Source organism: Eulemur rufifrons, chromosome 19 (genome assembly GCF_041146395.1).
Source record: "Eulemur rufifrons isolate Redbay chromosome 19, OSU_ERuf_1, whole genome shotgun sequence".
NCBI lineage: Eukaryota > Metazoa > Chordata > Mammalia > Primates > Lemuridae > Eulemur > Eulemur rufifrons.
In genome coordinates, this window is record NC_091001.1 from 17,104,466 (window position 1) to 17,115,872 (window position 11,407).

An 11,407-nucleotide genomic window follows, 5' to 3' on the forward strand; every position below is an offset into this window, starting at 1 on the left:
TGGTTGTACTTGACAATACTCTCTCACATTATCTTATGAGGTGTGGAACTCCTAGTACTTACAAGATGTCCTCTTCTGCAGTCTGAAAAAGGACTCCTAGTTTAGGCTATTGTTGGGGCTCAGAAAACGATACCCCCAAATAAAGGCCTGCAAAGCAGCTCTCTCTGATTTTCTCCTGCTCTCCTGTCTCTGGCTCCTCATTCTCCCCAAAGGCTACCCATAGAAACGAGAATGACTCTTCCCCAAGGCAGTTCATAGAAACCAGAACCTCTCTTCCCAGAATCTAACCATAAAACCTACAAATGCTACTATAATTCCACACCTCCACCCTTCCATGTAAAAATTGGCCATAAGGAAATTATCTGACCTATCTTGTGTGACTATAGATCAGGATTCCAGAGAGAGTCCTGCTCCATACCCAGAAGGAAGGAATGCTGCTCAGAGACCAAGAAGAATCTAAACAGACAAGCCAGCGAGTTTCCCCACTCAGTCTATTAACATTAGATCCTACCCTTTTTATTCAATCATATTCCTACATGGCTGGCCATACTTTGTTGAACCTAAAAGTAAAAATGGACAGTTTCCCCTGTATCTTTTGGTCTTTATTCTGAAGGCTTCCGTGTCACTTAAAAGCATGATTAGATAAATTTGCATGCCTTTTATCCTATTAGCCTGCCTTTTGTCAGTTGGTTTTCTACAAAACTTCATAGGATGAAAGGGAAGTTTTCCCTTTGCCCATACTGGCACCATCAATTTTAAATATTGTATAAAGCAAACAGATAATGTGAAGAGGAAAATAGTTAATCTAATGTATTTCTTGACAAATAGTGGAAATACAAGTAGGAAGGCAGGAGCAGACAGTGAATATGCATCCTTAGGGAAAATAGTTAAGATTTTCTTTCTCAAAGGCAGACTACAGTACTTAGGCTAAAATAGTGGGAATAGAAAGAAATCATCGAGGCTGTTCATGGTAAGGGGAGGAAAGATGAAGAGATGGTTGTAGCATGATGGATAAGAGGTTTGTTTGTTGGAAAGTCCAGTCAACTATCAAATAAGAATATATTTTTTGGACAAAGGTCAAGTTAATTCATAATGTGTAGCAAATGACAGTCTCTTATAAGCTAATAATCTCCCTCTCCCTATAGCTAAATAGAGTTAACAGTTTGGTGTATATTCTTTTAAAATTATACTTGAAAAAAATAGAATTTAATTTGAAGTTGGTTAATACATATAAAACTGTGTAACAAATATGAAGCATAAGAACAACTATAGATTCACAAATCAAAGGAAGAATTATAACATTACTTAAACCTTTGAAATTTCCTGTCTATCCCCTAACAGCATAGCTCTCATCCAAAAATAATATTGAATATGAATTTAAGCTTATTTTTAAGCTATTGCTTTGATTTTCTTTGTACTACCAGATGTGTATGTGTCCCTAAATGATATATTTTTTAATTCTGCTTTCTTGTGACTTGCTTTTTTAACTAATTTTTCTCATAGTTGTCCATGTTGATGTGTGTAGCTGCTATTCCTTCATTTTAAATACTATATAATTTTCAGTTTTTTACAATGTATTTATTCATTCTTTTGTTGGACGATTTGGTTGATTTTAATTTGTTTGCTATTACAAACATGCTGCCTCAATCACTCTTGTATTTGTCGTCTGATGTGCACGTGCCACAATTTCTATCAAGTATGTATCTTTTATAAAGTGAAGTTGATAGATTATGTGTGAACTGGCATGTAAAATTTTACAGAAGATGCTAAGTAATTTTACAAATTGTATTTAATAATTTAAGTCTTACCTCCCAGTACTAATATCACAGTTTCCATATATTGCATCTTTGTTATGTGGTATTATCAAGCATTCAAAATATCTGCCAATGTATTGGGTTTAAGATTATGTCTTATTGTAGTTTTAATTTTCATTTCCCTGCTTAATATTGAACTTGGAACTCACATATATTCAGTCAAAGATGACTAAATGGGAGCTATTTCCCAATTCTAATCTTTTTTGAAATGAACAGAAAATATTTTTTCTAGTTTGTGATTTGTATTTTTAGATTCAAAAACACATCACAGAATGACATTTATGTTTAAAGAAATAAAAAGTGGCTGTTAAAATTGTACTAGTAACAGGAAAACATAAAAATGACCAGGGTATTGAAAGACCAGGGCAATATTACAAAACAAAAATAAATATAAACTTAAATTCTAAAAAAATAAAAATATATTTTTACATGAATCACTCATTTGAATGAATAAATCCAACACAGGTAAAATCTATACTAAAATAGAACTGGTGAACCAGTTTTCCAACCTTAAAAAGTCTACAAAATGTAGTACAGAGGTGTGGAATAACAAAAGAATGAGAGACATGGAGAATAGCTACAAAATTTCAACCTAAATGTAATTATAATTTTCAAAGAAAGAAAATAGAGGGCATGGTGAGGGAGGAAAATTCAAGGGAATAGTAGCTGAGCGTTTTCCAAAATTAAAAAAATGAATCCTTAAAATCTGTAATCTCTTGTTAGAAGTGCTTAACTCTTTTGCTGAGAGATCTTGATAACATTGAAAAGAACCAAAGAAGCAAGAAGAACCCTATGATTTTAAAACTATGTGGGGGCTTAGAAGTTATAGAGTCCCAAACTGTCACTTCCTAAGTGACTGTCAGAGATATGAAGACGTGTGGCTGGGACCATCCAGTGCTGGCAAGCGGAAAGAGGACTGCACAAGTCCCGGACTTTCCATTTCCATTGACTTTGATGTGAATTGTGTTTCTCAGAGACGCTCAGTGCATCATTGGTTTATTCACTGGTTACAAGAAATGTCCAAGGTCATACCCTCCTCAGAATTTAAAAGCATAGACATATCTTCATGTTGCTATCTCATTCTACTAAAACAAAATTGTTTTCTTCACAAAAGCCATAAATATTAAACAGATGTAGTTAAAAAAATATGATCTAAAACCTTATACTTGGTGTGAGAAGAAATAATTTCAAAAGGAAGAATTGTGATTTAACCTTGGTCAATTATAGTCTTCTTTGAAACTGACTTTTCACCATAGCTTTATTAAGCCTCTGGCTGCTAGGTGGGAACATCAAGCTCATATGTGGAAAAACCATCAGTGCTATTGATTGAGTCATCTAGCCTCAGAGAATTACTAAATGTGTTATCTCTCAGCTTTGGCTCCAGGACTTGTCCCACGGAGGTGTCTTCTTTCCTTCAAAAAGGAAGAACTTTTGTCTGATTTTCAGCAGACATTATATTTTGTTGTTTCTTTTTTTTTTTTTTTCAATAACTGAGAAATCAAAGAGACAAATTACTAACTCAAAGGGAAAAAAAAGTTTAATTCTGAAACTGGTGGCAGAGGTTAGAAAGACATGGAGAAATGAACATTTTTCTTCTGACTTTGTCTGATGTATCTCCACAATTGCTTTGTATAAGGGTTTGGATCTCTGCTCTGCTATAGATTTTGCTCACAAGATAAAAAGACAAATCACTTTTTGTCTCTATTGTAGATCTCTGTCATGCCTAAGCCCCTCAAAGTTTCTTAAACCTTATTTTTTTCTTTAGACATACAATAGACAAATATATAAAAGGAGACATCAATTTTATGATTTAAGGTTCCAGCTTTAGCCTTTAATGCCAAAGTCATTGTTCACATTTGGATATTTTTGATGGGAGAGGAGGAGGAGGCCCTACTCTTGTTGTTAAGCTATTTACCTGTTTTAAATACTATGTGCAACTTGAATAGCCTTAGCATTTTGTGAAGTCCTTAGACATACTTTTTTGTCGTCCAACTACTATATTGAAGTTCAGATTGAAACCAGTTAAGGAAGAAGGGACAGCAGGGTTCCTCTATCCATTGTACTCTGTAACTTTGGACTTGAAACCAAATGCAGTTGCCTGGCATCTGCTCGCTGTGAGGTAACCTCAAAGGCAAACTCGTTCAAATGACTGGTTTTCCAGGTTACTCCTTAATAGTACTGCCTAACCTCTTATACCCACGCTGTATGGCCTTTGTACAATTGGTTTAATGAGTATATCCTCTAATTGCCCCCCAAAGTGACTTTTCATGTAGAACATTAAGGATTTTAAGAGGTTAGTCAACCTTGTGAACCAAGATCTGTCCTTGAATTAAGAATGTGAACACTCTACTGTATGTATTATTTTTCCCACTTTAATGGAACCCTACCTGATGGAAACCTTTGAAAAATTGTTTTCATTATTGAAAATTGAAACATTTTTTCTAGGTTTTAAGTGTGTTTTCCCTTTTCATCTCTTTATGTTATTTTGCCATTATGAATCTCACCTCCTGGGTCTACAGAACAAACAGGCAGGCAGACAGTTAGTGAAAAATATTTATTTTGTGTCCGCCAAGGGCCTGGCACTGTTTTATAGAGGGACTCAGACCATAACCACATAAATTAATAACAAGAATATTCAAAACACTGAGAAAGACCACAATGAAAATAAATAGAATAACAGTGTTGGGAATGACAGGGTACTACTTAAGTCAGGGGACTTGTTGAAGGGTTTTCCAAGAAAAATGATGCCTAAACAAAGTCCTCACTGGTGGGGATGAGGCAGCCATATGAAAATCTATGAGGCAAAGAAGGAAGAAGGTGGGAGAAAAATCAGAGGTTCACATAATGCAGCATCTTGGAGACACTGGAAGAGTCTGGGATTTCATTCCATTTTATTTCATTTGAGAAATAATTTTTAAAACCTTTAACAAAGGGGTGAGTAATATTTTAGAAAGTCACTTTTTCAAAGAGAAGCGAAGCTGGACACTAGTTAAAGGTGATAAGACAGGTTTTATTTAGTAGCTACTATGGTATGGGAAAGAGACTACGGTGCAGAACTGAGCTCAATTCTGAATATAGTAAAGACAGATGAGAATATATAGCGAACAGGCTGAGTGAGGGGAAGAGTCAGTGGATACAACATTACTAATAAAAGATACAAAGGGTCAGGAGATTCTTGCTAAACTGACTTAAAGGTAGGCCAAGGACTTAGACATCAAGGATTAGAGAGGAGGAATTGATGAGATGTCAAGGGTGATCAGATATCAAGTGAGGGTGGAATGCTTGTTAAACTGACTTAGCAAGAGTATTTGCTGAAAGTGGCCTCAGCAGGCCAAAGACAGGGACCAAAAATGAGGCCTAATGAAAAAGGAGACTCAGAGGAACCTGCCTACAGTTTGATTAAGGAGAATCTTTGTCTCTCCCTCTAGGTAGAGAATGTACTCCAAGGTGCTAAAGAGCCAAGACAGGGAAACCTATCAGGAAGCCATGGTGCTGGCTTAGGTGAGAAAGAATAGGACCTTGGCTCAGGGCTTTAGCATATAAACTGGGAAGAAATGGTTGTTTGCAGATACAAGGTTCTAGGTAGATCTGACTGAACTCACCATCAGAAAGTAATAAATCCAAGGAGATCATTAAAGCTGTCTCCTCTGCTTTTAGGCTGAGCAACTGTGTGGAAATTGTATCAATTACAGAAATAGATAGACTTGCAGAGGAATGGCAGGTGTGGAGGTCAATCAATAATTCTTTTAGCCGAGTTTTGCCTGAGTTACTGTTCAACAACTCAATTAGGTGTTAAATGGATAGCCAAGTTTGGAGCTGAAGGGTCAGAGCAGGCCCGGGAATGTAAAGATAAGAGCCCTCAACACAGAGACAGCAGGTAAAGGCAGGGGACTAGATGGAATCTCTGAAGTGATGTTAAAGAACAATATTATTCATGACACTTGTTAAAACACTAAAGCAGACTTTATTTAAGGCTATTTAATAGGTATAGGGACTACCATAATGGAGTTTTGCAGTAGAGGAGGGAGATTGGGCTTAACTCTAAATACAACCAGAAAAAAATGGGAATTTATAGCTAAAGAGCAGAATTGGGGGGTTGGGTCCATGGATAGAAAATTACTAAGAGGAAACATCCTGGGTAAGAAGGGATTCTGGCTAAATCAACCTAACAGGACTTTGGCTGAAAGCAGCCCAAGGTGATCAGACATCACCTGGGGGAAGGTGGGGGATGAATAATTTGTTTGGCTATCAAGGGTGAGCAGACACTGAGGGTGGGGATTCTGACTAAACTGACTTTGCAGGATTTTTGCTAAAACTGGGCTCTTGAGGACATACCCTAGAATGGGGCCTAATTGAAAATGAGCTCAGGGGAGCTTAGCCAGAGTTTGTTCTATAAACAGAAAGTGCTGTGGTTTCCTCTTCTGTTTGCTCATAAAGGATCAATAACATACTTGAATCTCTCATATTAAATATTTTGACATAATCACTGCATAGGAGAAAAAAATATGTATATAAAGATACAAGAGAATGGTATATTCTCTATGATTATCGAGTGGTAATTGGCCACTTTATATTCTACAAGGGGAAAAAGGAGAAGAAAACTAATATATTGAATATCTACTCTGCCATAACCTGTGATAAATTGTTCTCATAATTGTCTCATTTAATTGTTACACTATCTCTGTGAAACAGCTATAATTTTTATTTTAGAGAGGAGTGAAGCAAGCCCTAAAAAGAAACATGACAAGTTTCTGATAATAATACTGCACAAACAGGATCGGATCGACATTTTTTTGATTAAAAAGCTTATCCATAGCTCATTAAAGAATAAATCAGTACCACCCCCAGTATATACATTAAAATTCATAATGATTTGTCTCCCTGGATTGAAAACAGCTAAAAGTAAGATCTACAAAACAGGAGGAACTAGCTTGAAGGTGAGTTTTTAATGCTGGTGAACGCCGCAGAGGCACTCTGCCTTCCCAGGATTCCCGAATGTGGCCAAAGAAGTTGGAAACATTGAATTGAATGGAACATGATACTGAAAAATAGAAATTTTACTCTAGTTCAAGATCCTATCCTTAATGCAAATATGCCCTTCTGAATTGATGGTGATTCTGGATACTCAAAATAAAATGCCCTATTTCACTGTTTGATGCCTCATTATGTTGTACATTAAGGAGCTATATGTGGGCCTTTGTTAGAGCAAAGCTTATGAGACTGTGGCCAGCAAAAGTACTATTTTATATTGCAGCATCATTTCTCAGAAGTATAGAATGGAACTGACATTTACTTTGGAATAATAATCAATGAATAGTTTATATAATTGACTTCTATTCCCCAGAACTATCTGACCTTGTTGTGTCTCTTTCATTCTACCGTAAGAGTCAATAAACATCCTTTCAAATAGCACAGTTTGAGGACTGTGTGTGTGTGTGAGGGGATGGGAAGCTAACTAAATAACTCACCAAAATTCCTTTTCCAACTCAATTCATTAGCTGTTTTGATATCCTATTAGCACTTAATGAAATTTTTATTTTGCACTTGTATTCTTAAACCATTCCACTATTCTTAGCCCATGTCATCAGATAGCTTGTTTTAAGTAACATAATTCATTTAATGTGTTTAGACGGGTATGTACTCAATAAATGTGAAGACAAAATGAATTGTGGGAGTGAGCCATGTGGAAAATTGGGTACAGGTCCCAAGACACAGAGAACAGCAAGTGGAAAAACCCTAAAGCAGAAGCTCACTGGGCATATTAAAGCAACAGCATGAGGGATAGTATGTCTGGGGCGGATTTAGGAATAGGGGAACAGTAGATCAATTTGGGGTAGCATTCAGGGGCCAATGTACAGACTTTTAGTCCATAGTAAATACTTCGGGTTTCATTTAAATGTGATGGGAAACTATTATAGGGTTTTATGAGGGGAGTGGCACGATTTGTCTTATGGCTTATTTATGTGACTGCTACCTAAATATTAATATGATTAGTGTAGACATCTGTGTGTGTGTATATATATATCGGGTACATATACATCTATTTATATCTATACCTGATATAGAATAAACACCTATATTACTGATATAAATCATATAGATAACATATATATACCTATATAAAGTTAATTTTCTGAATTTCAATCTATTTACATTTTAATAAAGTAATCAAGATTTATCTCTCATACCCAACAAATGTGAATGGCTTGAGACTTATCTTGGTATCTCTGTCAGTGATCTCAATTCCATCGTTTGTGGTTTTTTTTTTTTTTTTTTGATAAATAGTTCATCGAGTGAACCAGACTTTATTTCTTAAAAACAGATAACACCAAAGTACTATGTGGTATCCATATTCATTGCAAAAAAAAAAAATAATTACTGGAATTTTCAAAACATCAAATGGATAAGGCAAATCAATGGTTACAACTGTCATTTTCAACAAATATACAGATTTTTGTTCAAGGTCTAATTTTTCTTTCTACATGATATTATTCACAAGAGATCTCCATGGCCAATGTATTATCAAAACGGGGGCTCCTGAAAGTCAAGTCCGGCTTTCTCCTGATTTCCAAGACGATGCAGCCGCCAACCTAGTCCTCTGGCTTGCTTCCTGAGTCCTGGAAATCATGGCTTCCGATGTTAGGCAACAAACTGTATCTCTGGAAAACAAGATCAGACTTTAGATTCCTTTGAAGCAGTTGCGGTGCCCACGCTTTCCAGCACCCTGGCACTAAGATGTGTCCGGACACGCCTGCCCTCCTCTTTCTAAAGCCACCACCGGCAACCCAAACGGGACTCTGCTTCCGCAGCTCCGTGACGGAGGTTTCTTAGGAACCACACTGACCCCAAGGAAAGGCAGTAAATGAAATCATCCATTTCTTTTACTTTTTTTTTTTTTTTTTTTCCTTGAGACACAGTCTCACTCTGTTGCCCCGGCTACAGTGCCGTGGCATCAGCCTCGCTCACAGCAACCTCAAGCTCCTGGGCTCAAGCAATCCTCCTGCCTCAGCCTCCCGAGTAGCTGGGACTACAGGCATGCGCCACCATGCCCGACTAATTTTTTCTATATATTTTTAGCTGTCCAGATCATTTCTTTCTATTTTTAGTAGAGACAGGGTGTGTGGGGGGGGTCTCACTCTTGCTCAGACTGGTCTCCAACTACTGACCTCGAGTGATCCTCCCGCCTCGGCCTCCCAGAGTGCTAGGAGCCACCGCGCCCGGCCCGTTTTTACTGGTAACAACAAAAAAAAGTAAGAGTGCACTAGTAAGTGGGAAAACAACAATACCAATCCTATGGTCACAGAAAATGGCTTTCTAAAGTCCTCCTTTCAAAATTACTTTTGAAGGCATTTAAGACCCAGAGGAGGGCATAAAAACTGTTAATACAATGAATCTATGGGAAGAAAAAGTTCCCTTCATGTAAAATGGTGCTAAGGAACTGGCACAAGAACAGGGGAGGCAGACCAGTGATAACACCCTGCCCGATTTTTCTAGCATGCGCTGATGACCTCATGGGTAGGTGTCTAGCGGGTATTAATAGCCTCTCCTTGTACTTAAAAAAATAAATAAATAAAAATTAAAGTGAGTGTGTATGCTAATGAAGTCTGCAATGACAGAATCTAAGAGCCAGGCCCATAAAGTCTATAAGGCAAGAGTTTGTCCTCAGGGGTGGGGACAGGGGGGTAAGGTGGTAGGCACTAAAGGCTGGTTCAGCCGCGTTCGGGGCAGCACAGCCTTAAACATAAGGCAACCTGTGGCTTCCCAGTTCTAGCCCACCAGAAAGGCCCACTGAGGCAGGAAAAGGAGCCAACCGATGGCAAATCATAGGAAAGTGTTCGGGTGGGGCAACGATCACAGTTAGATGGGATGACTCGGGGTCACAGGTAGACAGGAGACCCTTGAACCGGCACTCCAGGGCAACGTCTTTGCATGTCCTGTGCACGCCTCCGAGTAGCAATTTCTGGGGCTTGGAGGTTTGTTAGTTTTGTGACATTTCCCCCCCCCCAAAGAAGACATGAAGATGGGCCCCCTGGAGAGCTGAGACCACCGGATCAGAACCTCCTCCAGGGGCGGGGCTGGACATCAGAAGGGACTTCTGCAGCACCCAGCTCCCTCCACGTCCGGCTGAGTCCTACAAACGCTTGCGGGTGCCCAGGAGAGCTTTGCAGTTGGGACAGTAGCGGTCCACGTCCTGCAGGGCGTCCACGCAGAAGGGGATGAAGCAGCAGCCCGCTACGCACCCCAGCAGGCACAGGCTCCCGCAGGACAGCCAGGTGAGGGCGCCGGCGTCGTAGGACAGCTGAGTCACGATCATCTTGTTGCAGGAAGGACAGCACATCTGCACAGGGTGGTTGAAAAAGAAGACGAGCTGCTGCACGTAGACCGTCTGCACAGCGATTGCATTGGCACCGGGGACGGGCACCGGCTGGGTGTAATACGAAGGAGGATTCATGCCCTTCCCATCCGGGCCTGTCATGAGCCCTGCAGTCGGCCCAGGCACGGGTGCTGGAGGCGTGGGGTAGTAATTGTTGACAGCCACCGTCTCTTCATAGGACGGGAGCGCGGTCGGCCCTGGGGAAGGCCCAGCGGCTGCCTGGTAAGGTCCTGGAACCGACGTTTTACCGCCGCCCGCACCGCCTGTCGAGCCCGGAGGTCTCCACCATTTGTTAATTGTGTGATCCTGCATGTGGTTTTTAGCATCATTAAGGCTTTCTTATCTATGCAATAGCAAAAATTACAGTAGCTATTTCAGGTAACAATAGTTTATTAGAAGGTAGCTGCTCCGAGGCATACTCTCCAAATATATGACCACATGAGATTGTTATGGGGGGAAAAAAACACATACATATAAAAAATACCAATACATTGAATGGAATGAAGTTCTAGTTATTATTAATAATTTATCTTAGATATGATTATATTTGAAAGAAATAAGAAGGGAAGAAGGAAAAAAGGAGGAGAGGGAGGGAGGGAGGGAGGGGAGTAGGGAGGGAAATTAGGGATATATGATAAATATGTGCCAAATTTGCATTATTGTTTATAAGTATAGAATAATAGCCGATAATGAGTGCTTTCAAGTTGCAGAATCTTATTCTAAGTATTTGTACATATTAAGTCAAATTCATCTCCAAAACTTCTATCTGAGGTAAGTGGTATTTTTTATTCTCACTTTACAGAAAATTAAGGCACAGATGGTCGGTAACTTGCCCAAGGTAACATGAGAAATGGTGTTAAATGCTTGTGCAGCTGCATAATGTTAGGGCTCAGAACACAATAACTCCAAGTGTGCTGCTTTGGCACGCTCAGTGCTTTAAACTGAAGGAGACTGGAGGGCCTCAGAAGCAATTTCTCTCTGAACTTCTCCCACCTTCTTTCTTCTTCCCTCATTTCTCCCCCAAAGCAGATCATAGAAAATAGAACTCCTCTCCCCCAAAGCAATCTATAAAATCTAGGGAGATCATTCTCTGACCTACCCCCCTTGACATAAGATCCTCATTCCAAAGAGGTCCTGCCTCTAACCTGGGGTAGGATGTTGGGGGAAAGAATGCCACCCAGAAAGGACAAGCATAATCTGAGCAAACAGGCCGTGCCCT

At 39.2% G+C, this 11,407-nt stretch overlaps 1 pseudogene; it reads right to left on the reverse strand.

Annotated features, from left to right (window-relative positions):
• Positions 1–9,635: 9,635 nt before the first annotated feature.
• LOC138400096 (uncharacterized) lies at positions 9,636–10,500 on the reverse strand (annotated as a pseudogene).
• Positions 10,501–11,407: the final 907 nt, after the last annotated feature.